This window comes from Bos javanicus, chromosome 4 (assembly GCF_032452875.1).
Source record: "Bos javanicus breed banteng chromosome 4, ARS-OSU_banteng_1.0, whole genome shotgun sequence".
In the NCBI taxonomy this organism is placed as follows: Eukaryota; Metazoa; Chordata; class Mammalia; order Artiodactyla; family Bovidae; genus Bos; species Bos javanicus.
The window spans coordinates 78568446-78591234 of record NC_083871.1 but is presented as its reverse complement, the minus strand read 5'-3'; the positions used below and the strand labels follow the sequence as shown (position 1 = coordinate 78591234).

Below are 22789 nucleotides of genomic sequence, written 5' to 3'. Positions count from 1 at the left end.
CACCACGGACCAATCAGAGGAAAACAACAGAATGGGAAAGACTAGAGATTGCTTCAAGAAAATTAGAGATACCAAGGGGACATTTCATGCAAAGATAGGCTCAATAAAGGACAGAAATGGTATGGACCTAACAGAAGCAGAAAATATTAAGAAGAGGTGGCAATAAGACACAGAAGAACTGTACAAAAAAGATCTTCATGACCAAGATAGTGGAGGTGATGGAATTCCAGTTGAGCTATTTCAAATCCTGAAAGATGATGCTGTGAAAGTGCTGCACTCAATATGCCAGCAAATTTGGAAAACTCAGCAGTGGCCACAGGACTGGAAAAGGTCAGTTTTCATTCCAATCCCAAAGAAAGGCAATGCCAAAGAATGCTCAAACTACTGCACAATTGCACTCATCTCACACGCTAGTAAAGTAAATTCTCCAAGCCAGGCTTCAGCAATACATGAACCGTGAACTTCCAGATGTTCAAGGTGGATTTAGGAAAGGCAGAGGAACCAGAGATCAAATTGCCAACATCTTCTGGATCATGGAAAAAGCAAGAGAGTTCCAAAAAAAACATCTATTTCTGCTTTATTGACTATGCCAAAGCTTTTGACTGTGTGGATCACAATAAACTGTGGGAAATTCTGAAAGAGATGGGAATACCAGACCACCTGGCCTGCCTCTTGAGAAACCTGTATGCAGGTCAGGAAGCAATGGTTAGAACTGGACATGGAATAACAGACTGGTTCCAAATAGGAAAAGGAGTACATCAAGGCTGTATATTGTCACCCTGCTTATTTAACTTATATGCAGAGTACATCATGAGAAATGCTGGGCTAGAAGCACAAGCTGGAATCAAGATTGCCAGGAGAAATATCAATAACCTCAGATATGCAGATGACACCACCCTTATGGCAGAAAGTGAAGAGGAACTAAAAAGCCTCTTGATGAAAGGGAAAGAGGAGAGTGAAAAAGTTGGCTTAAAGCTCAGCATTCAGAAAACTAAGATCATGGCATCTGGTCCCATCACTTCATGGGAAATAGATGGGGAAACAGTGTCAGACTTTATTGTTTTGGGCTCCAAAATCACTGCAGATGGTGATTGCAGCCATGAAATTAAAAGACGCTTACTCTTGGAAGGAAAGTTATGACCAACGTAGATAGCATATTGAAAAGCAGAGACATTACTTTGCCAACAAAGGTCCGTCTTCAAGGCTATGGTTTTTCCAGTGGTCATGTATGGATGTGAGAGTTGGACTGTGAAGAAAGCTGAGCACCAAAGAATTGATGCTTTTGAACTGTGGTGTTGGAGAAGACTCTTGAGAGTCCCTTGGACTGCAAGGAGATCCAACCAGTCCATTCTAAAGGCGATCAGTCCTGGGTGTTCATTGGAAGGACTGATGCTAAAGCTGAAACTCCAGTACTTTGGCCACCTCATGTGAAGAGTTGACTCATTGGAAAAGACTCTGATGCTGGGAGGGATTGGTGGCAGGAGGAGAAGGGGACGACAGAGGATGGAGTCACCGACTCGATGGACGTGAGTTTGAGTGAACTCCAGGAGTTGGTGATGGACAGGGAGGCCTGGCGTCCTGTGATTCATGGGGTCAAAGAATCAGACACGACTGAGCAACTGAACTGAACTGAACTGAACTGAGGACAAATCAGGGAAAGGGGTGTGCTTTGGGCTTGTTTTCTTGCCAGAGATTCTCACTCTGGTCCTTCACCTCCCCTTTCATGGGCCTTTTTTTTTTTTTAAACCTGCTGAGTGATTGTGCCATCTTGCACTCTCTTTTATGTTCTAACTACCTGACAAGTTTATACCCGATTTCATCTTAACCAAGTGACCAAGTTGATATCACCACTAGTAAGATATAGGATGCACTGAGAGGCACACGTCACTAATGAGTATACTTAGGCAAAACACAGAACCTCAGTCTAATCATGAGGAAGTATTAGACCCAAATTGAAGGATGTTCTACAAGATAACTGACAAGAGTTCTGTAAAAGTATCAAGGTCATGAAAGGCAACGGAATGTTGGAGAATTGCTACAGATTAGTGGACATGACCGGAGAAGGCAATGGCACCCCACTCCAGTACTCTTGCCTGGAAAATCCCATGGACGGAGGAGCCTGGTAGGCTGCAGTCCATGGGGTCGCGAAGAGTAGGACATGACTGAGTGACTTCACTTTCACTTTTCACTTTCATGCATTGGAGGAGGAAATGGCAACCCACTCCAGTGTTCTTGCCTGGAGAATCCCAGGGACGGGGGAGCCTTGGTGGGCTGCCGTCTCTGGGGTCACACAGAGTCAGACACGACTGAAGCGACTTAGCAGCAGCAGCATACCTCTTCTCGTTGCCTCCCCACCCTACCCTAGAACTCAGTTTGAAATCATTGTGGCAATTTTAGGTATCTTCGTAACATTACTGACTCTGGAGATTTTTACAGTCAAAAATAATAATAACAAGCATTTATTTTGTTTACTGCAAACCAGGTGCTGTGCTAAATGCTTTAAATACCTCATCTCATTATTCTTCCTAATAACCCTCTTATTGTGAATTTACAGGAAAGAAAATATTTAGAGAAATAAAATAGCTCGCTCAAGTTCACAGAATAATTTGTGATGCCAGGATTTAAATTGAGGTTATTTAAGTTCAGGACCTAAGTTTTAAGTTACATTGTCTGCAATACTGCTTTAAAATATAAACAATTGATTTCAGATAGATTTATTTTTAACATGGAAGAGTATCGTCATTGAACCAACATTTTAAAGATGAGAGCAGCAGAATGATCAAGAAATCAGTCAGTAGGTTTTGATCCTCAGCCCAGTACAGGCAAAGCCGAGAATCCCGAGAAGATGGGTGTCTTGAGCAACCCCTCAAAATCGTGGCCTTGAGCCACTGAGCTTAGGAGGGTAGGATGGGAGATGAAGGACTTTGATACTTGTCCCTGAGCATCTCCCATGGACCTCTGTAGTCTCTCTCCCATCTTCACTTGATGGACGGCTGGCTAGATAATTGGTTGTGGACCCTGGCTGACTCCCACCTGGGCAGACGTCAAGAGGTCTCCAGTGACTCTGCATATGTACAATAAATACAGAGAGGGACTTACCTACCAGTTCAGTGGTTAAGACTGTGCTTGCACTGCAGGGAATGAGGGTTCGATCCCTATGCACAAAACTAAGATTCCCACGTGCTTGCTGCATGGCCAAAACGTTAAAAAAAAAAAAATTAAAAACATAGTTGTACAGAAAAGAAAAAGAAAATATCGTTCTTGTGCTCTTCCCAGACTTTCTCTAAGCACTCCCAGCTCTGACTGCACAAATGTCCCCATGGTTCCAAGCAGAGGCTGAAGGAGCGAGATTGAGGGACTGAAAGATCTCAGTAGTTTGAACAGAATCCCTAACTCACCACAGAATCCTATGTCTTTTCACCTCCAGGTGACACTCAGGGAGGATAACATTTATCTTAGATTTGGGGGATTTATAGGACAAAGTTTATATTATTTAGTACTGTGTTTGGCACACAGAATGATTTATACTTTCATTTGATAAATATGAGCAAATAATAAGAAATTTTAACTCAAGTTATCTGAAAGGAAATAGCAGGGCAGATTGGTGGGATATGGAGTGTTTAGAGAAAACACATAAAATAGAATTAATTGAAACAGAAGAGACATTTAAACACAACCCAGCTAGCAACCTCAAGGAAAGTTGAGGGGGATATTGTGCTAAAAAAGTAGACAGCTATGAAAAAGGAAATTGAAAATTTGGTTACTGAGAGTCCTACCAATATTGGCAACAAATACCAATTAAACACTGCTAAAAATTGAAGTGGGAATTTTGAAACTAATTTGAGGAACGTTCACAGAACATAGAGTGGAAATATAAATAAATAAAAATTATAAAAGATAAGTGAGAGGATAGACTTAGTGTCTCTGACATATGTTTATTCCCCTCATCCACTCTTAACGTAGAGCAGATGGAGAAGTGGTAATATTTAAAGATACATAAAAGAGAATTTATCTGCACTAAAGAAAGATCTGAGGTTTCTGCTGAAAAAGTCCTCCCAAGCCTCTGTAGGGTACTGAAAAAGACAGGCACATATATGTATCCTAACAGTGTTTTAATTTCACGGGTAGAGAGAAGAATCCTATAAACATTTAAATTTTATAAATGGAAGAGACCAGCAGTGTTGTCAGTTAGCCATACTGCCTGATGACAAAAGGAGGTTCACCAGGATTGCGGACCTAGAGTACTGCGCAGAGAGAAACCAGGATTTATACCGCACACAAGAAATACACCTGGGACATGTCAGTACCTAGGAAATAGTCTGTCAGTGGCACTATTTCTGGAAAAAATATTCATTAAAATCCATCGGAATGCTGAACCAATGAAAGGGGAAGTGCATGCGAGAAACAGTTATAAGCACTGAAACTGGTGATTTCATTGATAAGCCAAAATATGTTTTGAAACATGTATTTGTGGAATTTTAATATAACTGTGAACAAAAAATCCTTATATAAGACACGTAAATTAACATCATAATAACAATCTGGAACTGAGGTTCCAAATGATTTTTAAAAATTATGTAGTGGAGAGACAAATATTTAATATTTACTTTTTTGAGAGCTTTAGATTACTCTTATTGTTATTTTCATAGACTCTGATTCTTGTTTTATGGGTCAATTCTTTTATGTAAAGGCATACATTATCTTTTTTTCCTGATGTTGTTAGTTTTCTTCTGCTCCTTGATGTGTTTCTTCCAAATTCTTTTAACCTACCTATTTGTTTTGATCTCTGTGTTTCTCTGGTTCAAATATCTTGTCATCCTTGGCCATCTGGTCATATTTAAGAATAAGGATTAGTCCATCAATCGGTGGGCTTCACTTCATTGGAAGACTGCCTCTAACCCTCCCATATGTAGCTGTTTCCCTTGAGCTGGTCATTTTCTCCCGGAGAAGAAGCCTCCAGACTTCCTCCTGTGACAGAATTTGACTGTAGGGTTCTGGGAGCCGAGACAGGCAGGCTCAGCATCCTCTAGTTCAGCAGTGCACCTCTCCCCGCCTCTGTGTCTGCTGCCTCGAAATTTAGAGCTGCTTTTCAAAAGTTTCCTCTGAAAATAAACTATTTATTGCTGCGGTGGGGGAGAGACCAAATTTCCCTGCATGCACTTTCTCCTATTTTTGTCCCCTTGTTGGTCTCACCTTTCAGTTCTAGAACTTTTTTTGATTCTGTGATGTGAACTGGCTTTTTCCCTGCTGATTGCCTTTTCTTTGGGCTTGTTCTTTGCTTCTTGCCTTTTAATTTAAGTCACATCTCCATACCATCCATTGTTCCAAAAAAAAAAAAATGTGGATTATCTCTCATTCATTGTTATTATCTCTTGTATGTTCTTGTGGCTTTATGGCTTTTAAGTCTTCTACTGCCTTCTCATCAGCTTGGAAGAAAGGGGCAGAGCTAAAACAGTGCCTTCATTCCCTGTTTATGCATATCAGTGAACTTAGGGGAAACGTTTCCACAAAAAAGCTATCCCCTACAGAGGAAAGTCTCCTTGGGATTTTATTTTTTTATTTTTTCTTTATTATTGGTTTTGCCATATATCAACATGAATCCATCCTTGGGATTTTAAATCTGTACATTATTTTGAGAAGAAAAGATTTCTTTTTACTATCCAGTTTTCCCGTCTGGGAACATTGATGAACCTCCATTCAGTTCAAGTGTCCTCTGCAGCATCTTGCAGTTTTCTGTGTATGGGTCGTGCTGATCAAAGGATGGTGGGGAGTGAAGACTCTGAAGAGGCTTTGAAGAAGGACAAAGGTTCCTGACCTGACTCTGCTGAGAGCTGTGCCATCTGACAGTTTACTCAATTGTCCTGACCTCATTTTCTGCTGGTCCCAGTGGGACATAACAGTGACCTGGTGGAGTTGTTGTGAGAATTAGAAGGAGCCTGTGTGAAAAGCATACAGAATTGAGATAAAAAGCAATAATTATTATTTACTATTTTATTAACATAATATACTTCCAGGTCCATGTGCACTTATTCTACATTTTTTGTTGTTACAGTAAATGGGAAGTTTGTGTTTAATATGTTGTGTTTTTTGATTGTCATTGAAAAGCAATTTCTCTTTGGAGGATTAGCTTTAATCCTGATATGTTACTTGACTTCCGTATCCATTCTGGTTGCATTTTTTAAAGCAATTCTTGGATTTGCATTATAATGAGGAAATTTCCAGAAAGCTCTCCATTTGAGTGCAGGCAGGTAAAAGTGTTAAGCTGTGCTGGGGTGTTTCTTAACTGAGGCTCCATAAAGGTCCGGTCATGGTCCTTCCAAAGGTCTCTGTTCTCTTACAGCTACTGTTATGGGTAGGTTCTCAGATGTATTTTTGCAGAGTAATGTTTCTTACACAGTGAAACAATATTTTGTGAAATTTTAGGAGTTATCTTTTTTAAATTATATAAGCTTTGAAATATCGAAAGAAGATATTTAACCTCAGAACTGGAACACTAGAACACCTCTGACCCACGAGTGGACCTGTCCCTGACCAGGATTCTTGGACTCCTTAATCAATAGAAACTGGAAAGAGATCAGATGAAAAAGTCAGCCAAGGCTTTACTGGGACTCTTGTTGCAGCACAAACAAGAAACAGGTGCCCTTGCTTGCTTCCTAATGTGAGGGGGTGTTGAGCTTGTCTCTTAAACGGAGTGAAGATAGGGGCCGATCCATGGGTCCAACTGAGGGGTGGCTTGGGTGGTCTGCTCACCCCCTTGGTGGGGCTATGTGCAAGAATCATGTGCAGAGCTTTTGTTCTGGACATCTCAGAAGTGGCAGCTGGGTTTTTGGTCTCTTTGTATCTTGTTCTTAATTTGTCCCAACTGGTGCATGTACACAGTTACTTTTAGTCCCTTTTAGTTTCTTTATATTCTGTTGCTGGAGGAGACATATGTCCAAGTGCAAGCAAGAATCAAAGGGTTCCAGGCCCCAGCCTGTCACACCTGCCACCACTCTGGGTCTGGGGTTTGGATTTTGCATGTCCTTCCAAGGAGTACAGACTGCAAACCCGAGACTGTGGCTGAGTCCTTAGTGAGCCTGCCTTTTGCTTTCAAACCATGCAGTACATCCATGTTACCTAACAGCCCCCTGGGTACCTGACTAACTAGAAACATAACCTTCCAATTAACTAACCTGTGCTTCACTTTACCTAATGAGATAACATACAGGAAAATTCCTAAAAAGTATGGAAGTACGTATCACTATAAATGTCCTTGTGAAGATGCATTATATTGCAGTCAAATTTTACAGCTCTTTCCAATGTCCTCAAAAACATAAAATTGTTTAAAATAAACAATAAAGAACATACCACGGAGATTAGGGTCCATGGCAACTGGAAACGGGAAGAGCAAAGAGGGCTTTGGGGATCAAAAAAGCTTTAGAACTCAGAGACATTTTTTGTATAACAAACAACATGTAAAGAAGAACACATAGAAAGTATGGGGTAAAATTAGAGTACAGGGACAATTCTATGTTATAAGAATCTAAGTTTATCAAAAATGACCATGCAATTTTATGGAAATTAACTTTTATTTTTGCCAAAGAATTGTAAATATATGTTATTTAAACATGTGAAGATCAATTTATATATGTTGGTTGATAGATTTATTTGGTATGTATTCCTATATTCATTGAGTATTAAATTAATGTTTTGCTTTTTATCTATGATAATTATATTTGCTCCAAGATAATAAAAGTTGGCAGGCATTTATCATGGAATACAGCAAACACCTATTTTATGAAATGGGCTTGGTAGAAACCCTTGCAGTCACCAGCTTGCTGTGCCTAGATAGATCCTTCCAGCCTTGTGTGCCCACTGTCATCACACAGGTGTAATGTTTGATAAATTTATGAATGAGTAGAAAAGGCATCTGCTCAATAAAGGCTTTTATTCATGGATGAAGCCACTTGAACTGGCAAGAAACAACATTTCATTTGTCGCTTTCTCGTTTAAGTGTTTAAAACAATAAATCCAGAATAAACTGTATGACAGCTAGACAAGAAGAGAATTAGCAGCTGCAGACAAGTAAAAGAACATTTAATTAGGGAAAGTAAATTACACCAATTCTGAGCTCTGATGAAAAGGATAGATGATTAGAGAAGTTTTTTTTAAATTACTTTTTAACAAAGTTATAAAAGAAATATGTGGTATCAAAAGTCTAATACATGAAAAACTATCCTATAAAGGTGAAATTATTCATTCCAACACTCTTTTGGTATACCTCCCTTCAGCCTGAAGCGACTCTGAGGCTTAGTCATTCTCATACCCCCAGCATCTCTCAGGTATCTGGGCAAGATCAGGTCTCGATAGATGTTCATTGAATCAAGTGAATGAATTATGGGATGCCGTCAAGACGTTCTTTCTTCTCTCATTTTTTTTTAATTGGCCATTATTAATCAATGGTTATTTCTTCTATCTTTGGAAAGATACCTATGGAAAGATATAGAAAGATGAAACTAGGGAATAAAATTTATAATAAATATGAATTTTCATTTTATGATGATGAAATAAAAGTGACAGATATTTCAGCAGTGATACAACTGTAATGTCAGGGAGATATATAAAACTTGTCTATTTCTGTGTTTGGTTCTGTTAGTACCAAAAAAGATAAACTGACATCGTAAACCGTCACCAGTGGGGAAATGTATTAACAAGTACTAACAACATCATGGTTCATTCTTAAAAACCTTTTGTGACAGACTGTAATACAGTCATCAGATACCTCTGGCTCTCCATCTGCCTTGCATGGGATAGGATTGTACTTCCCGGCCTGTGGAAATTAGGTTTGGTCATGTGATTTACACTGGCCAGAGGGATAAAAGTGGAAGTGATCTGCGTTTATCTAGGGTGAATTTAGGAGGCTATTCACCGCATTCTCTTTCCACACAGAAGTGTTCGAGAAAGCATGTTTCACTCTGAAGCTACCATCAGTGTCTGTTTCTGATAAACAGACCTCCCTTGCCAACCCAGATGTGGCATGTAATGTGATTTAGAAAGGACACTTTGGTTAGATTTAGCCAGTGAGACCTGGGGTTGTGATTTGTTCCCACAGTGTAATTTAGCCTATCCTCAGTGATACACATTCATTCACAACTGATGTACACATACATAGGCAAAGGGCATTGTGCTAGCCATAGTGGAAGCCCATACTAGTAAGATATGCATCTTTATTTCAGAGACGTTTACCTTCAAATAGGACAGGCAGATGCACAAAAACATACCGGTCAGCCTATATAAGCACAGTAAGTACATTTACAAAATAGATTAAAAGTTGTGGGAGGTGTTGCTTTAGGTACAGTGCCTTGAATTGTCATGTCTGACTCTTTGCGACCCCATGGACCACAGCACACCAGGCCTCCCTATCCCTCACCATCACCCAAAGTTTGCACAAATTTGTGTCCATTGCTTTGCCATCTCATCCTCTGATGCCCTCTTTTCCTTCTGCCCTCAATCTTTCCCAGTACCAGTGACTTTTCCAATGAGTTAGCCATATGGATCAGATGGCCAAAATACTGGACTTTCGGCTTCAGCATCAGTCCTACCAATGAGTATTCAGGGTTGATTTCCCTTAAGATTGACTGGTTTGATCTCCCTGCTGTCCACGGGACTCTCAGTCTTCTTCTTCAGCATGACAGTTTGAAGGCATCAATTCTTTGGTGCTCTGCCTTCTTTATGGTCCAGCTCTCACAACTGTATGTGACCACTGGGAAGACCACAGCCTTGACTATATGGATGGTTGTCAACAGAGTAATGTCTCTGCTTTTCAACACACTGTCTAGGTTTGTCATAGTTTTCCTGCCAAGAAGCAAACACTTTCTGATTTCATGGCTGCAATCACCATCCCCAGTGATTTTAAAGCCCAAGAAGAGGAAATCTGTCTCTACTTCCGCCTTTTCCCCCTCTATTTGCCATGAAGTAATGGGGCCAGATGCCATAATCTAAGCTTTTTTGGTATTTAGTTTTAAGCTGGATCTTTTACTCTCCTTCACCCTCATCAACAGGCTCTCCAGTTCCTCTTTGCTTTCTGCCATTAGAGTGGTATCAACTGCATATCTGAGGTTGTTGATGTTTCTCCCAGCTGTCTTGATTCCAGCTTGTAACTTATCCAGAATTTCTCATGATGTGCTCAGCATATAAATTAAACAAACAGGATGACAGCAGACAACCCTGTTGTACTCCTTTCTCAATCTTGAACTAATCAGTTCAGAATTAAAAATCTTTAAACTCATAGCTTCCTAGTTGAAAACATATTCTTATCAGTAGCTTCTATTAATATCAAATACTCAGATGATATTTTAATAGCAGATTCAGTCCTCTGGCTGTATTAAGACTAGAGTAAGAAAAAATTGAAATGTTTTCTTTTTGACATACACTGTATACATTTTCTCTGTGTGGACCATTAAAGTAATAATTTTGATTCACATTGACATGAAGCCATTGCTCTACTCTTAAGCTAATTAATTACTGCATGAAATTATGCACTGAATTGTCCTGTCCCAGGGTTTACTTTTATAGGGGTAGAATTGATATATTCTTTTCAAAATCAAATTCATTCTCATCCACAAATATGTAGAGCACAGATTTTGGTCTTTTTCTGATCTGAGTTCTTGCTCCCCAACTGTTAAGAGGTGAAGTCTTAGGCTAGTAACTCTCATGTATAAGACTTTTAGTTTTCTTGTCTATAGTCTAGAAGTAAAGCTCCCATCTTTGAAGCTTCTTGTGAGCATTGATTAAGTTAAATCAGGAATCGTTCTGTGCTTATATAGTAGTCATTCAAGAACTGTTTATTCAGATCAGATCAGATCAGTCACTCAGTCGTGTCCGACTCTTTGCGACCCCATGAATCGCAGCACGCCAGGCCTCCCTGTCCCTCACCAACTCTCAGAGTTCACTCAGACTCACGTCCATTGAGTCAGTGATGCCATCCAGCCATCTCATCTTCTGTCATCCCCTTCTCCGCCTGCCACCAATCCCTCCCAGCATCAGAGTCTTTTCCAATGAGTCAATTCTTCGCATGAGGTGGCCAAAGTACTGGAGTTTCAGCTTCAGCATCACTCCTTCCACAGAACACCCAGGACTGATGTCCTTCAGAATGGACTGGTTGGATCTCCTTGCAGTCCAAGGGACTCTCAAGAGTCTTCTCCAACACCACAGTTCAAAAGCATCAATTCTTTGGCGCTCAGCCTTCTTCACAGTCCAACTCTCACATCCATACATGACAAACAGTACTAATTCATATTGTTATTCATTACATTTTCTTCTTCTATAGTCACATTGTTTATAACATTTCTTAAAGTTAAAAGGCAATAAGTTTTGATCCATATGGGTGATTATCATTCATAAACAGTAAATCAGTCAGATGTTAGAAAGATATATTGGTTTTCCAATGTTCTTTGAGATTCTTTAATTCATGGTTTTGAGTGCCTTAATTTTTTTTCTTGCATGTTTATTAATAGAACTTTTAGAAAAATAGCAAGTAAAAGAAATCAAGTAGCAGGGAAATAAAACAGTCAAGGTAACTTATCTCAAGATCTGGAAATAACTACTATTAATATTAATACTTTGATAAATGTCCTGAAAGCATTTTTTGTGTCTTTGTGTGTGTTCACAAAATATGTGTAATGTGTGTGTGTGTGTGTGTGTGTGTGTGTGTGTATATATAAATGAAAAGGAGATCACATTCTGCTTTTCAAAAATTTATTTCACAAACACCTTCCACATGAATATTCCTCACAGTCCTTTTCTATGGCTGCGTGTGTGGCATGTTTTTTTTTTTTTTTTTTTAGAGAGAGATTACCTAACCAGATTACACATTTATATTCTCTAAATTAGCAACAACCCACCAACACTCCATTTTCTTGGACTGCTGCTAAATCACTTCAGTCGTGTCCAACTCTGTGCGACCCCATAGACGGCAGCCCACCAGGCTCCCCCGTCCCTGGGATTCTCCAGGCAAGAACACTGGAGTGGGTTGCCATTTCCTTCTCCAATGCATGAAAGTGAAAAGTGAAAGTGAAGTTGCTCAGTCATGTCCGACTCTTAGCGACCCCCTGGACTGCAGCCTACCAGGCTCCTCCGTCCATGGGATTTTTCAGGCAAGAGCACTGGAGTGGGATGCCATTGCCTTCTCTGTTTCTTGGACAATATATCTCAAAAAATGATTTCTACCATGTTTCTCCTCATAAATAACAGTTCTAAAATATTGTGTGTAAACTGAGAAAACATACCAGAGGTGAAAACCCCTGAAGTCTTTTATTTAAAAAAACAATTCTTCATAAATTCTTTCCAGTGTGATTCTGTGTAAGAGGTCAGTTTCTCACAAGTCCCCCTGTGGAAGCCAGAGAATCTTCTTGGGCTTTAATTTCATTCTGAAATGTTTTTGCACAAAGACACTCTACAATGATAGCTAGAAAATCTTAAGTTGCCCCTTCAGGCCCTCCTCTACCCTTTCATCCTGCCTGTGCCTAGGGACTGGCTCGAATGGACCACACCAATGGGCTCCCCTGCCCTCTGGGATCATCCAGTGGGGACCTCCAGCATGAGATCAGTGAGGGGAAGGCAGCAAAGCAGGGTTTTGTTTTTTTTTAACTACTACCTCCTTATGGGGTCACTGGGGGGTTGCTGAGTCCCCAGCCCAGGTCATAGTCATTTCCACACAGCTACCTCTTTCTGGATCTAGTTATATCCCCTCTAGGGCTTCCCTGGTGGCTCAAATGGTAAAGAATCTGCCTGCAATGCAGGAGACCCAGGTTCAATCCCTAGGTCAGGAAGATCCCCTGGAGAAGGAAATGGCTACTCAATCCAGTATTCTTGCCTGGAGAATCCCATGGACAGAGGAGCCTGGCAGGCTGCAGTTTATGGGATCATATGAATTGGACTCTACTGGGAGACTAACACTTTCAGGCATAATAATGCAGCCCTATTGTTACCAGTTTCAGCACCACCCCTTATGGTTTGTTTACTTTTGTAAATGGTTCCTTGTAAAAAATTTTCAAACTCCCCAATATGAATGTCCCATCTAGTTCCTCCTAGAACCCTTGATTTACACACTCAGCAAGAGGTTCTCAGACTGCAGTGTGCATGCATCAGAATCACTTGGAATGTTTCTTAAAGCAAGGATTGCTGGCATAACCCTCAAGTGTTTGTGATTCAGTAGGTCTGGGAAGAGCCAGAGAACTTGTATTTTTTAACATGTTTTCAGATGATGCTTGCAGGGACCACACTTTGAGAACCATTGCACTAAACATTTGTTCCATTGTGTGAATCTGACAGTTTATATCCATTTTCCTTTATCAAGTAACTCTGACATTTATATCCTTTTAACTAAATTACAGTAAAATTAGTTTCCTTCAAAAATTTTCCTAAAGGTAGAGCTTGGGTCCATGTGTATGCACACTTTTTTGGCCTTTATTGCCAGATTGTCCATCAGAAGCTTTTTATAAGTTTATAATTCTACCAAAATATACACTATTAAAAGTCAACATTTCCATGTAACTTTGCAAATATAGTAGAGTATTTTATCATTCATTAAAATCCCTGCCAGTTGATAGATGAGAAAATGAAGCTGTTGTTTTACTTCAAGCTATTTTGGTAAGCAGTGAGATTAAACATAGAAAGGACTGATGCTGAAGCTAAAACTCCAAAACTTTGGCCACCTGATGTGAAGAACTGACTCATTGGAAAAGACCTTGATGCTGGGAAAGATTGAAGGTGGGAGGAGAAGGGGATGACAGAGGATGAGATGGCTGGATGGCATCACTGACTCAATACATGAGTCTGAGTAAACTCCGGAAGTTGGTGATGGACCGGGAGGCCTGGCGTGCTGCAGTCCATGGGGTCGCAAGGAGTCAGACACGACTGAGCGACTGAACTGAAATTAAACAGTTTTGCATATACTTTTGTGAATCTGCTCTTACTGGTGGCATCTTCATGACCTTTGCCCATTTTTCTACACATCAATTTGTTGTTTTATAATTTCAGCTACTCTTTATTTGTAAAGAATACCAACGTTTTATACATGTTTTCAATATTTCACCTTATTTCTTCTTTGCCTTTAAATTTCTATGATTATTTTTCAGACAAAGAATTTTTTCCTTCGATAGTCAGACTTCTCAACTCTTCACTTTATGGTGCTGGGTTTTAGCCTTATGGTTAGAAAACAAAAGCCATGTTTATGCCCTACCGGATATAACTATCTCTGTGGCTTTTTAAAAAATAATTTTATTTATGTATTTATTTTTGGCTGTGCTGGGTCTTCACTGCTGCTTGGGCTTTTACCTGGTTGTAGGAAGTGAGGGCTACTCTCTAGTTGTCTTGGGCAAGCTTCTCATTGTGGTGGCTTCTTTTGTTGTGGAGCATGGGCTGTAGGGCACAGCCTCGATAATTTTAGCAAACGGGCTTAGCTGCTCCGCAGCATGTGGGATCCTCCTGGATCAGAGATAGAACCTGTCACCTGTACTGGCAGGCTGATTTTTTACCACTGAGCCATTAGGGAAGCCCCTCTGTTTTTTAATTAATACTTTCATTGATTTCTTTTTTGTGTTTTAGTGTTTAGACCTTTAAAAATTTTATTGAAGTATAGTTGATTATCAATGTTCTGTGTATTTAGACTTTATCTTGATAAGATAGTTTTCCCTTCATAAATGTCCTAGAACCACTTGTTGGGTAATTGATTCATGCTCCATCATTTGAAAATGCCATTTTTATCGATTACAGTTAATACATTTAACAGTGTACCAGGGTTTGCTCTTAGCATTTTTTTGTTCCATGAGTCTATTGGCCCTTGTCCCACTTTTAATTTTACCAACATTTTAAATGCTTTTAATGTATCTCATTAATTTTGTCTCTCCCTCCTCCCCTACTGCCAAACATCTTTAGCAACTATAATGACTTCCAAAGAAAATGTTATTTTGTCTCATCTCAGGCCAGTAAAATTGTGTCACATTTCACTTCAAGAGCAAATTCTTCCTTTCATGAGTTTCAGCTCTTCAACTACTTTGGCCTATCTATAGTACAGCCCTTTTGTCCATTGATTTCTTTTATTTTAGTTACCTTATTGAATTGATTTACCTTATTTAGTTTTTGTAACTTATCTCTCCCTCATTTGTATAGCTTAATTATCCTTCTGAATCACCAACTTTCTTGAGGGGATGTGGGCTCCAGGTGTGTGTTTCCCCTGGACCCCCAGGGTAGGGAGTGATGCAAGGCTGGAGGGGCTGCTGGGGCCTTTGAAAGCTCAGGGCCCAGAGCAGGGGTCTCTCCTGCCGGGTCCATGTGGAGCTGTGTGTCCTAACTGATTGAGAGAGAGAATCGGGAAGGAAGAGTGATAAAATAATTTGATATAATGTCACTTTAACAAAAAGTGCTGTTACTTACTGGTTTCTATGATACTGCTTTTTTTAGATTACCTTATTTTTTTTTAATGCTATTGATACAATTATTTTCTCTTTATTCTGTTTAATGGAATTCATATCAATAATGGTTTAGACTTAGCCTGAAAATGACAAGAGCTGATGGAGAGAAGACTGGTTAGATATTGTCAGATGGGCTGAAGGCCAACCTGGGTGCTTGGAGGCGAGAATAGTTGGCATGTGTTTTTCCTTGGGCTTCTCCCTGTTTCACTCTGCTCAGCTAAGCACATCCTAGTTATTTATTTTTTAAAGCACGTCCTATTTATGATCAGCCTCTCCACCCAGATACTCCCTGGCCCCTTTTCCTGCTTGTCCATCACTTGATAGACTATATGTTTTCCTAATTATTTCATTTATTGGCGCTGTCACCAACTATTTTCTGTATCCTCCACCAGAATGGAAGCTGCATGAGTCTTGGGTGTTTTATTTATTTCCTTCTCTGTGTATCTTCACCATTGAAAATAGCACATTTTAAGTGGGCTCAAAAGTATTTAACTAAGTGAGTGAAAGCCTGGACCCTTTCCTGCCAGAGAAGTCCTTCATTTTATACACACACACAGACACACACACACCCTTCATCAGACTGAGACTTAACTTTGGGACTCAACTAATTGACCAGCTCTTACAGAAAGCTCTCTGTCTTAATTTCCTCCTTCAGGCTGGCTTCCCCTCCTCAGATAGCCTGTCATAACTGTGTGGGCAATAGTGCAGTGTACCCATCTGCTCCCTACCTGCCTGACCCTGTGTGACTGGCTCTGAAGCCTCTAGATCCTTGGTGATTACGATGCTTGGTTCATAGGTCTGGTCACCATCTGTTCAATGAACTAATTCAAAAATTTGTAAAGTTCTTAAATCAGAACCATCACCAGTGGATAAATGATGCAAGGAGATATCTTTTTATCTTGTTTTGGCTAAGAAAGCTATTTCAAAGAAAGCTTTCAGATAATGCAAACTTGTGAGGTAGTAAGGGCCCCGTTCCTAGAAGTATTCAAGCATTGGCTGGAGATCAGCTGTCAGTAGGCATCGTGGAGATGATTACTACCTTCATTCTCTTGGCAGGTGAGGTCCCTGTGTCACTAAGATCCAGTGTTTCTGTTATTCCTGGCTAATTAAGCTTATGCTTTTAATTTTTCCTTTCATTTTTATCCTCGACCTAGTTCCCTTTATTCATTTCTTTACAGAGTTCGTTTGTCATGTTGCTTGCATGCTTGCGTGTCCTCTTAATGATGAGTGCAGCTACCATCCATCTCCTGATAATTCCTTGGGAGATGCTGTTGCCTCTCATCTGCTTGCTCCTTTCAGAGCCCATTTGTCTTTATTTAATATGCAAATATGATGGAAGCATCTGTCACTTGCTCTGTGATCTCCTTTTTCATAAATGATGCAAGGACAAAAAATGATTCCACATTATTAAACACCCCAAACAGTTAGATGTCCATTTCAGTGAATGTCAAGATTTATCGATTAGGATATTTATCTCTTTGTTGAATTGCTTTTTACTAATTTCTGTTTGCTTCATTTTGTTTTACAAAACAAATTAAAATTTTAAATGGTAAAAAATAAATCTAAGATAATTTTAAACATGTATTTATCAGTATATTGGCTTCCTGGGGCTGCCATAACAAATTACCACAAACTTGGTGGTTTAAATGACAAAAATTTATTCTCAAGGTCTGGAGGCCAAAAGTCTGAAGTCAAGGGGTTACAAAGCTGTGTCCCCCTCCAAGTCTCTGGGTTAAGTCAGTTCCCGGCCTCTTCTCACTTCTGGTAATTCGAGGAGTTCCTTAACTGCTTGCTACATGGGTCCCATCTCTGTCTCCTCCTCTTTCCTCTGTCACTTTTCTGTGTATCTCTTCTAAGGATACTTGTCACTGGATTGTGGCCCACTTGGATAATCCAGAATGTTCTTCTCATCTTAAGACCCATAACTTAATTAATTACATGTGCACACTTTCCCCAAATATGGCCACACTCATAGTCCCCGTGAATTTGGATGTGGACATATCCCCACCATGGGGGCTACCATTCATGCCATTACAGGCAGTAAACCAGGAGATCTTGTAGGCAGAAAAGGAAACTGAGTAGGATTTCACTGGTGACCCTGGGGATGCCACTTACTACTGAGCTGTTGTTTACTCACTAAGTTGTGCTCTACTCTTTTGGACCCCATGGATTGTAGCCCGCCAGGCCCCTCCGCTCATGGAATTTCCCAGGCAAGAATACTGGAGTGGGTTACCATTTCCTTCTTCAGGGGATCTTCCCAACCCAGGGATTGAACCCATGTCTCCTGCATTTTCAGGCAGATTCTTTACCTCTCAGCCACCAGGGAAGCCGACTACTGAGTTAATATATTACATATATTATATGTATCATGAGGTTACAAAATTAGAAAACAGTGTCAAGGAAACTGTGCTTTTGAGGATGTGTGTGTATGTATGTGAATGATCAAAGCATCTTCTGACATCCAGCCTTCTTTCACTCATCACAGGTTATTCATCCAACTCAGTTATCCATAAAGGTGTAAGAGGTTTATTCTGTGATGTTTAGATCACTTTGAGAACATCACAGTGTTTTTATTTTTGCTCTTTGTGCATTCAAAAGGGATGTGGATTTCCTATATAGAATGTTTTTGCATTTCTTTGGGGTTTTTAATCCATAGACAAACGTTGTAAATCTAGTTTGTTTACTGAACTTTTTTTGGTAGTGATTTCCCTGTCAGTCAATCATGTCAGCTGTTATGAAAACATACTATGAGCTGTATATTCAGACAAGTAAGTTAGAGGCTATGTCTATCAGTCAGTTGTGTCAGAGGTAAGAAACCATGTTATAAGCCACTGCCACGTGTTGAAACTCTGGGTTCCAAAATGAATCTTCCCTTCTAACTCCTTGCCCATTCATCTATTCACTCAATTTTTCAACCACTGTCTATGAATACCCACATGGTTCAAAGCACAGCTACAGTCACTGGGTCTCAAAGATGAAAGGGACACAGTTTCAGGCCTTACATTCTGGTGAAGATTGATGAGGAATCAGATGGTTTTAATATGCTAAGTGTTAAGCTAGAAGCTGCCCAAGATACAACGTTATCTAGTGTGAAAGAAATACCTACTCAAACTGCAAGTCAATGGTGGTTGAGGGAAGGTTGCCTGGAGGAGTTGACCCCTGAGCCAAATCTTTATTATTATTGATACTTTTAGCAAGGATGACAATTACATTAAAAAAATTTTTCCCTTTGCCAAAAATATGCTAATAATTGTTTAATTCACATTGCAGATTGTATGTTTCAGATTACATTTTACAGTTTATTATAGATGATAAGTTACTTGAGAGAAAGTGTAGTAGAACCCTTTGCCCATTAGAGAATAATAAAAGGAATTAAGGTGAATGACCTTAATCATTCTATAGTCATTATGGTTGTTGAGTGGAGGTGTTCATTTGAATTCTTTTTTTCAGTTGAAGTATGTTGAGTTACAATATTAGTTACAGGTGTACAGCATAGTGGTTCAATACTTTTTTATAGATTGTACTCAGAGTTATTACAAGATATTGGCTATATTCCCTGTTCTACACAATATATCCTTGTAGCTTATATTCTATTTGCATCTCTTAATCCCCTATTTTGCCATTCCACTCTTCCGTCTCCCCATTGGTAGCCACTAGTTTGTTCTTCATATCTGTGGGTCTACTTTTTTGTTATATTTTATTATATCAATTCATTTTATTTTTTATATTCCACATATGAGTGATAACATAGAGTATTTGACTCTCTTATTTCTTACTTCTCTGAGCATTGTACCTTCCACATCCATCCATGTTGTTGCAGATGGCAAAATTTCATTCTTTCATGTTTAGCAGTATTCTGTTGTATGTTTATACGTGTATATACATACAGTATATATCACAGTTTATTTACCCATCCATCTGTTGATGGATGCTTAGGTTGCTTCCATGTCTTAGCTATTGTAAATCATACTGCTATGAACATTGGAATGCATGTATGTTTTCATTTTCTTCAGATATATACCCAGACTTCTTGATCTTAGAGAAGACTAGAAGTAATCAGATGTCAGGCTGGGTAGTGGGGCCAGGAAAGACAACAGAGAAGCGTGTCTGGTCAAGAGTGATGACAGGAGCACCTGCAGAATTCAGAAATGGCTCAGTAGGAATGCCAGAGATTCTGGGCAGCCACTAAAGGATGCTAGGCAGGCAAGAGGCATAATTAGAGAGGGATGTTTCAGAAAGATCCTGTGTGATCACATTCTAATAGGATGGTGGGTTAGTTTCCTAGGGCTTCTATAACAAATTCAGTGTCTTAAAACAATAGGAATTTATTCTCTCACAGCTCTGGAAGCCAGAAATATTATGTCAAGATGTGGGTAGGACCATGCTCCTTCCAAAGGCTTTAGGGACGAATCCTTCTGTATTGTTGTCCAGTTTCTGGGGCCCCTAGGCATTCCTTGGTTTATGGCAGCATCACCCCAGTCTCTGCTTCTGTATTCATATGGGTCTCTGAGGCATTTCCCAAAGGATAGTAATTACTGAGTTAAGAAGCCACTATAAATCCAGGTTGATTTCATCTGGAGATCCTTAGTTAATTCATGTACTAAGACCCTATTTCCAAATAAGGTCACAATGTGAGGTTCCAAATAGACATAAATTTGGGGGATACACGAATCAATCCATCACAGGTGGGAATAGAGATTGGAAGAAATTCTGATAATCAGATTCCAGAGGGTCCTGCGAAAATATAGAGCAGCACCTAAAAGGGGAAGGAAGGAGAGCATGGATAGGCAGGTTTCAATAAGAATGTGTTTAGGTAGAGTGAAGGAAGACAGTTTAAAAAGAAGGATGTGTGCTTATGTAAAAGACTGTAAAAATACAATCTTACAAAATTTCCTTTTACACATCTAGGTGCTTTCTATCATTTAAGTCCTAGTTCATGTGCCACTTTCTCTAATAATATTTTTTATCCTTCTCCTTATGGCGAGCACTGTGCTAAGAGTGTTGCTAGCATTAGCTCATTTAATTCTTTTATAAAAATTAATTTTTATCGGAATATACCTGCTTTACAATGTTAGTTTCTACTGTACAGCAAAATGAATCAACTATACATATACATACATCCCTTCCCTTTTGGACTTCCTTCCCATTCAGGTCACCACAGTGCATTAAGTAGAGTTCTCTGTGCTAAACAGTATGTCCTTATTATTTATCCATTTTACACATAGTATCAATAGTGTATATATGTCAGTCCCAATCTCTCATTTCCTCCCAGTCCCTTCCCCCCTTGGTGTCCACATGTTTGTTCTCTACATCTGTCTCTATTTCTGCTTTGCAAATGAGATCATGTATACCATTTTTCTAGATTTCACATATATGTGTTACTATACAATATTTGTTTTTCTCTTTTTGACTTGCTTTCTAGGTCTATTAAAATATTTTTCAGAAACAGGCACTGTTGTGCTCATTCCCCATCTCTTTTTAAAGGTGAAAACATTGTCTTGCAGAGGTTGGGTGACTCGTTAGAAAAGAAATACTGTAACTGGGATTTAAACCAGACAGCCACACTCCAGAGCCAGGGCTCCCAAATACTCACACATCACATTCCCCCACTGCCACCTCCACCAGTAAAGTTAGTCTTCTTTCTTTGAACCTGCTTACTGTGTGGTCTATATTTCTCTTTGGGCCTTTGTCAATTTCTAACTAGCTTATTTTTATTTATAGAATTGTGTACATGTCTTGAGAACAAGATTTGGACCCTTTCACTCTTGCCTGGTGCCTCCAGTATCTTACACTTTGCATTGCACAAAGATCATATCCATAAGTGTTCACTGAATAAGGGAAGAGCCTTGTGTGAAGCCAAAACACAATTATATGTCCAGCCTATGTAAGAGATAGATGAGGAAACGTGCAATTATTGAACAGTGAGTTGTGTGTCAGGTAGAGGTGTGCATAAAGACCTTTGAATGCTGCTCAGGGGGCACTTAGCTCAGACTTATTGGGAAGAGAGGGTAGGTTCCTGGGACTGAAGCCTGAGCTGCTCCTGAGTAGGTAGGTATAAGTAGCCCAGGAGGATTCCAGATAGAGAGAGTAGGGTCTATTTGGAGTCCTGCATGTGGCTTAGTTTATCTAGAGGTAGGGATAAGATGATGGTGGCCAGAGATCAGCTTGGGCAGGTGGGCAGTGGCAAGGCTATCAGAACCTTGTCTGTTATGCTGAGGAGTTATGGAGGGTTATCAGAGCAAAAGCACGTCAAAGTAACTGAAACCCCACTCAAAAATCAGTGAATTCTTTGTTTCAAACAGCAGTTTTATGTAAATCTATTTTAGGAAGATTTATATGAAAAGATGAGAATGTACATAGTCAAAACTTGTTCTGCTCGCTGAGTAACAGGCCAATGAATTAGAGATGAGGAGTTTAGGCAAGGAATGCGACTGTATTTGGAAAGCCAGAAGACCAAGAAGATGGCAGACTAATGTCTCAAAATAACCATTCTTGGGGGGTCTAGATGCCAGGTTCTTTCACTGAACAGAGAAGGGGGGTAGGTGAGAAGTAGACAGGTCATAAGTCTTATAAATATCTCCTGAAATGGCCAGCCTCAGGGAAGAGATGTGTTGATTTCTTCTTTCTTGTAGAATATTCAATCAGAGGAGCAGGGTTCCCTGAGGCAGGCTATTACGTATGGACAGTATCCTTTTAGTGAACAAAAGCAATGGGAAGCATCAGTTAAAGAAACAGGTCCAGCATGGAGTCAGAGTCAGATTGTGTTCTTCCCTGTAACAGGGACACTTAACTAGGTCTTTCCAACGTCCAAGCACTCTTGTGAAGTCCTGTGTTTCTAATTTGCAACTTGTAGTGATTTTATCTTGGGACCTTATATTCTTTTCTGCCATGACCTTGCATGCCTGTTCATTTCATCAGACATGTCTATATAAGGCTTTAGCTTAACTGAAGGGTATGGGATTTGGCTTTTTCTTACTGAGCTTCTAGGTCTCAGGAAAGTCAATGATTGTAGATAAATATCAATATCTGTGTCTCTGAACATTTAAAATATAATTATGTTGTTTGTCTATCCAGAGAACATAGAAATCACTGACTGTGAAAAGGATGTGGAAGGCAAAGAATGACAACAGCACAAACTTTATATGAAAATTTGATGTTAACCCAAGTAATATGTTGTGGTACCTATAAGTAACACTGTGTCTATCATATTAGAAGCAGCCAGTTAGTTAATGTTTGTCATTTTTTCTCATTTCCTTATGTGAGTAAAAGCTGGGAGAGATGGTAGCAGGATTCCTACCTTGTTATGTTATTACTGTCCAAATACTACTAATTTTTAT

At 39.6% G+C, this 22789-nt stretch overlaps 1 protein-coding gene and 1 long non-coding RNA gene across 3 annotated transcripts in view; both read left to right on the top strand.

Annotated features, from left to right (window-relative positions):
- Positions 1–22789, top strand: part of HECW1 (HECT, C2 and WW domain containing E3 ubiquitin protein ligase 1) — a 481612-nt gene that overhangs the window by 44987 nt on the left and 413836 nt on the right. The window lies entirely within an intron of this gene.
- On the top strand, positions 11734–13920 carry LOC133246308 (uncharacterized). Its single transcript, XR_009736001.1, has 2 exons — positions 11734–11796; positions 12446–13920. It is a non-coding gene; the product is annotated as an uncharacterized LOC133246308 (long non-coding RNA).